Genomic DNA, 5,823 nt, shown 5'->3' on the forward strand with positions numbered 1-5,823 from the left:
CCATTTCCCTTAGTATTTTATTTATTGTTTTAGCATCTTTAGACTTTAGTTTACTTACCTCCTATTCCAGACTAGCTTAATTGTTGATAGCATTTGGTAGTGTTCACTCATTCCCTGTGGTTCGACCCCTATGCTTGCTTTATACTTGTATAAGGTTTGTTTAGGTTTTATAAATTTTATTTGATTTAGGGGTAGACATTTAACGACGTGTTTATTCCCTTATCACTTACACCTTTTAAAAGACCCGTTATTTAAGAAAGGGGTCTGTTTTATGTTAGAGATCCAACATTTAAAATAACGGATCTCTTATATATCCCAGGGCCCACCACTTTGATGGAAGTAAGAATATATGAGATATAAAAGACCTGGTTATACCTTCAACGAGTCTCTTAAGTGTACTAGGGCCCACAAACTTAATGGAAGAACAATAGGCGAGGGGGATATGAAACTCGTTATCAGATTTCATGGGTATCTTTTTTTGTCCTTATTTCCACACTTGGTCTTTTTACCACTTCTTATTACTCTTATTTTTTTTAATTTATTCATTTTACATTCCTCACATCTTCAACATCTTTATATTATGACATTCTCTCTCCTCAAAACCCTAACCCCCAAATAAAAATCCTCAATTTCTCTTCCAAATTCGCCAACAACCTTCCATTTCCCGGCCTTTCTCTGTTCAAGCTTTCTTAAAATGTTGAAGATACTCCAACTATATTGCTCAAGGAACTCGCACTCTACGGTATATTAATTTCTCGGTCTAAGGTATGCTGGGATTAAACCATGATGTTTGTGGTCTACTTCTTTTTTAATTGTGAAATTGCAAAATTCAACCATGAAATTGTGCGTTATCATCTTTTTCTTCTTTTTTTTTTTTTGGTTTTGGTTTCTGATTTTTAATTTTTTTTAATTTAATTTATTTTTGGACCAATGACAATCTGACACATGTCATGGTGACCTCTTATTAAAGGTTGTTCACTTTTTTTAAACGGTTTGGGATTGAAGGAAAAAAAGACCCCCCATAGTTTGAATTATTCCAAAATAATCTAAAATTGGGATTACTGTACTGATGAAAGTTGGGATTATTGTTTCTAATTTTTCCAAAAATTTTTCATCAAATAACATGATTTGGTAAGTGGACTTTCAATCATCAATTTCCCAAAAATTATTGATTAAAAAAAGTTTTCAATCGAAATCTATTACAGAAAAATATATAAAAAAAACACCATCAAAATTAGAATATACAAAAAGGAAATTTGCCTCAAATATTGGAGGATGGAGATCCGAAGTACAATTAGGAATTTTTGGGGTTAAAAGGACTGAATTCGACAATGGGTTTCTTGATTTGCTCTGTTTTTTGGCCTATTGTTGGGCGGCAATGGTGGCTTTGTGGCCGTTGTGGTGGTCGGTGTTGATAGTGGTGGTGCGGGTGGTGAGTAGTAGCGTTTGGTGGCGATAAGTAGTGATGGGGCTGCGGTAATGGAGGTGCGATTATTGCGGGTGTGATGAACTACGGAGTATACTTCATAAATAATACTCCCTATATGATATACTTCATAACTTTTGTTTTTCGTAGAATTAAACTAAGTAATTATTATGTCGGTTAGGATATGTGCTTTTTATTTATGGCTTTTTTCCAAGGAACGAAGGTGTTCTTGCAATTGGGGTAGATAACAATTAATGTTTTTTTAGATCTACTGCTTTGGGTTTGAGTTTTCCTGATTTTGATTTTGGGGATTTCATCATCGTGGAGTGTTTAAAATCTATATTAATCAACGATTATTTTCTATTTTAACTCATTCTCAATTTTTGTATCCACTTTGTTCTTATGGCAGGTATTTTCATTTCTAGTGTGGTTTGTTCTTGATTATTGCAGTAATTGAATTGGATTGGATGGATCGGAGATGGTGGACGAAAATTTTCAATTATGGGAAGGAAGACATAATTATGCGTTTTCATCTTGAGTAATTTGTAATCAAAGAATCACAATTTGCGAATTTGTTGACTACAGGATTTTGGTGTGCTTGATTGCTGAATATCAATTGATCTATGAGTTTGGTTAGAAATTATATACTGTAGTTTATATAACTTGTTGAACCAACAAGTTTTAATGTTATATTTTTTAATTTTATACATGTAAATTTAGGTCTGTAACTATGTAATGTTGTATAGTATTATTGATCTATTTTACAAGAAATATCATTGGTATTAAATTTTAATTTCGTAATTTGATAGAAAAGAATCAGCAGTTTCATTTTAGCGTTAAAAAATAAAAATAATATTTTTTATAAAACAAAAGGGATTAAAGAGACCCATTACTTGACATATGGGGTTTATGACTCCCCTTAAAGAGACCCCCTATTACAAATAACTAGTCTCTTTCCTTTTAAATGCATCAATCAAACACCACACCAAAAAAAACCCTTATCTCTTTTAACGGGTTTTTTTTTAAAAACCCTTATCTCTTTTAACGGGGTTTTTTTTTTTTTTTTTTAAAAAAAAAAACAGACCCTCATAATGAAGGGGTCTCTTTAAAAAAGGGACCCCTGAGATAGAGACCCATCCTAAACAGGTCTCTAAGGAAAGTTTTAAAGGGTCTCTAAGGCATGTTTTAACGGGTCTCTTAGCCTATTTTTGTAGTAGTGATCAATCAAGTTGTAATCAGGCTGACTACTAATCAAAGGTGTAATTTTAAAGTTGTTCATTTGATATGATCATCATCAGGCCGATCTTCTATCAAGTTGTAACTGGGCTGATTACCAAACAAATAAATATCATATGCTCATCAAGAGGCTCAAATGGATAAGTTGTGGAACAACCAATCAAAGTTGTAAGACCACCGAAGGCTGATGCGGGCGAATCAGAGCCATCGCGCAACGACAATGCCATCGCGCAACGACAATGTCATCGTGTAACGACAGGTCTGTTGCGCTGCATCAAGGTGCATCGCGTTGTGCTAAGGTGTATCGTGCTGCGTTGGGGTAGTATTGCGTTGTTTATTTTGCAATGCGCTTAAATCCAAGTCAAAGCTTTTTTCGCTCGTTCAGCTTTGGACTTAGTGTTCCTGCATCTATATTTAGACTATAGGACTTTTCTCATATATTTCTTAGGGCTGACCTACCTAAGGCTTGGTGTCATTTGACTCATTGTGACTCGATGTGTTCTAGCACATGTGTTAGACTCGACTCAAGGTGCAAACTCGACTCGGAGATTACTTGATACGACTTGACTCGACGTACATGACTAGTGTGTGCATTGTATTATGATTGTGCTTGTGTGACATCGAAAATGAAAACTATCAAAAAAATTTCGTCATTGTTTGTGGAGGGTACCGACTTTATCATGAAAAAGAAAGACGCAAAAAGAAAGGAGTGAAGTGTTTGGAGTGTGTAAGGAGGGGGTTCCCATTGTAAGGGGTCCTCTCCTTAAATGCCCATGGCCACTTAAAAGCCTAGTACTTTACACTTTTTAGGGTGTAGTTGGATTTGAATTCCTGACTGTTTGGGGGACCTTGAATTAGAATTGATTCTATCATTACAGTTTTTTGTAAGAAACAAGTAGGGAGTCGCCAATGATTTTTAGGAAAAACTCATAAACCTCGTTCATGCCTTTCTTCCATGTGGAGTTCGTGGAATAATTAGCACGAATCATAAGTTTACCCATGCCCTACTTGGTCTATAAACCATAAATGAGTTCGGGAGTGAGGGTACTTAAATAACGTTCCTTTTAGAGGGGAATCGTTATCCTAGCCCTATACGACCTCTACTAGCTCTTCCTTTTTTACAATTGCATCACCAAACAATATATGCAACGCGATACCTAAAACTTTGTTAGTTGATTTTATTTACACATATTAATTCACGTAGGAATTACATTGTAATGTCGTTATTCTTATTTAATCAAATTCGTGAAAAGGACAAGAAAATAAACAATATTCGCCTTGGCTTAAGTGATCAACCAACAATTATTTAATTCAATTCTAATCTTTATTTAACGCAAGATACTATGTGGAATTGATTAATTAATTATTTTAAAAGTGATCAAACCACACTAATTAATTGATTAAGGTACTTTTAAACAAGAAAATAAAGGTGATTTAACTAAGTGCTCGGGAATTTACCACTTCTCTTTGCTAGATCTTCGCTTAGAACACTTATGGACTCCTTCTTGTTGGGGAACCTCCGCCGTAGTAACAAAATATCAAAAGGGTGAGTGTTTAGGACAAGAGGGGCTAGGTTGCACAAGTTCACAAGTATTTCGCTAGAGTTTTAGGTTATTTTCTGTCTGCTTAAGCCTCGGTCTAAGCTCGTATTTATAAGGAATGTTTAGGTTTAGGGTTACGAGCATTCTGCCGTAGCAGGAGTTGCGCGCGGCATCCCAGTGCAAGTGATTAGGTTGCGTTGCTATGGGCAGCGCAACTAATTGTCTTGCGCGCGGCTTTATGGTAAAATTTGATTTTATATTTTCCGTATAATTCTGAATCTTCCGCAGCGCAACTCTGGAGGTTGCGATGGGTGTCGCACGCAACTTATATTTAACCTAGGCCCTCCTAAACCTGTCATTATTAGGTTTTAAGCACGAGCTTAAGCCTAATTATGATCAGGTTTAGTTAATTGGACCTTTGTTTTGGCTTTTATCTTTAATTTGGGCTAGTCTTTTGTGTTTTGTGGCTTAACCAGTTATCCATAAGTATGCTTCACTTTGATCCAACACGAAGATGGATTTATTTATCGTCATTGCACTTCCTGTCGGGACAGGATGCCAAAAGTAGATGTCTACAGTTAGCCCCCACTTTGATCGAGTCTAGAACAGACGATGATCAAAGTAGTCAAGGAAATAAATCTGAGACTCATTCTGCAAAGTTCTCTTAGGATAGAGAATCTTTCAGTAATGTTTAAGGATGTCGAAACAATCCTTGGTTCGCTAAGTGTTTGAAACAAGTAGCTATTAAGGCTTGAAAAAGTTTTTCCTTGTCTTAACGAGCTAAAGAATCTAGATTGATCCTTTGCAGTTGTAGAACGCTTTTACATGTAAAGGTATTCTGGGTGATGTCAAGTCAAGAGAAGAGATCGGTTTTAAATGGATTAAAGGGGAAGATTTCCTCTCAATCGTGTCATCGTTGGTCTAAAGTCCCTCAATATGTCATTGAAACTGTAGCCTGACTTTAACAAAGTAAAAAGATGAAAAAGGGTTTTCGGTATTCGAGCTGAAATGGTCCGGTATTCGAGCCGGAAGTCCACAAGATAGAAATACATGTCTCAGGACTGGAGGGATATATCCAAATCCAGTGAGAGGGAAGAAAGTCAACAACTCTCTCAGCAGTTTTGTCCACAAGATGAGTACACGTGTCTTGGGGGCACGTGACTACATAGGCGCGACATCGTCTCGTCGCTTCTTTATACAGGGGATGATTTCGACACTCTAACTGTCCGGTAAGTTAGTAAGCGCACTAACTATCGTATTTGCTCCCGTTCAAGAAGTGTCTGTTCCTGATGGTTCGGCGCGTCCGTCGACTCGTGAGCTAACGCCTACAGTAATTCTATACCTTATAGTCCCGAGAGGTAGATCTCGCAAAGCTTGGGCTGAAGTGAAATTTTACGCAACACCTACGCCGTACAATTTTGCGCCGTACGATACGTCATTTGCATTTTTACGTTGCATGAAAATGCCTTCCTTTTTGCTTCGGACGTGAAAAAAGAGGAAAACCCGAACATTTGTAACGTCAGTACAGTAAAATGACAAACCTGTCTATGGGTGCTTTTACGTAAAGCACCACCACAGAACGTCTTAAAGCACTCTTACGAAAAACGTTCTAAACGTATG

General features: G+C 36.6%; 1 long non-coding RNA gene across 1 annotated transcript; it reads left to right on the plus strand.

The window, feature by feature from the left end:
• The first annotated feature begins 412 nt into the window (after nt 1-412).
• Nucleotides 413-2,227, plus strand: LOC145630727 (uncharacterized). The gene is made up of 2 exons (XR_014112218.1): nt 413-742; nt 1,836-2,227. It is a non-coding gene; the product is annotated as an uncharacterized LOC145630727 (long non-coding RNA).
• The last annotated feature ends 3,596 nt before the right edge of the window (nt 2,228-5,823 follow it).

This window comes from Chenopodium album, chromosome 5, assembly GCF_948465745.1.
Source record: "Chenopodium album chromosome 5, dcCheAlbu1.1, whole genome shotgun sequence".
Lineage (NCBI taxonomy): Eukaryota > Viridiplantae > Streptophyta > Magnoliopsida > Caryophyllales > Amaranthaceae > Chenopodium > Chenopodium album.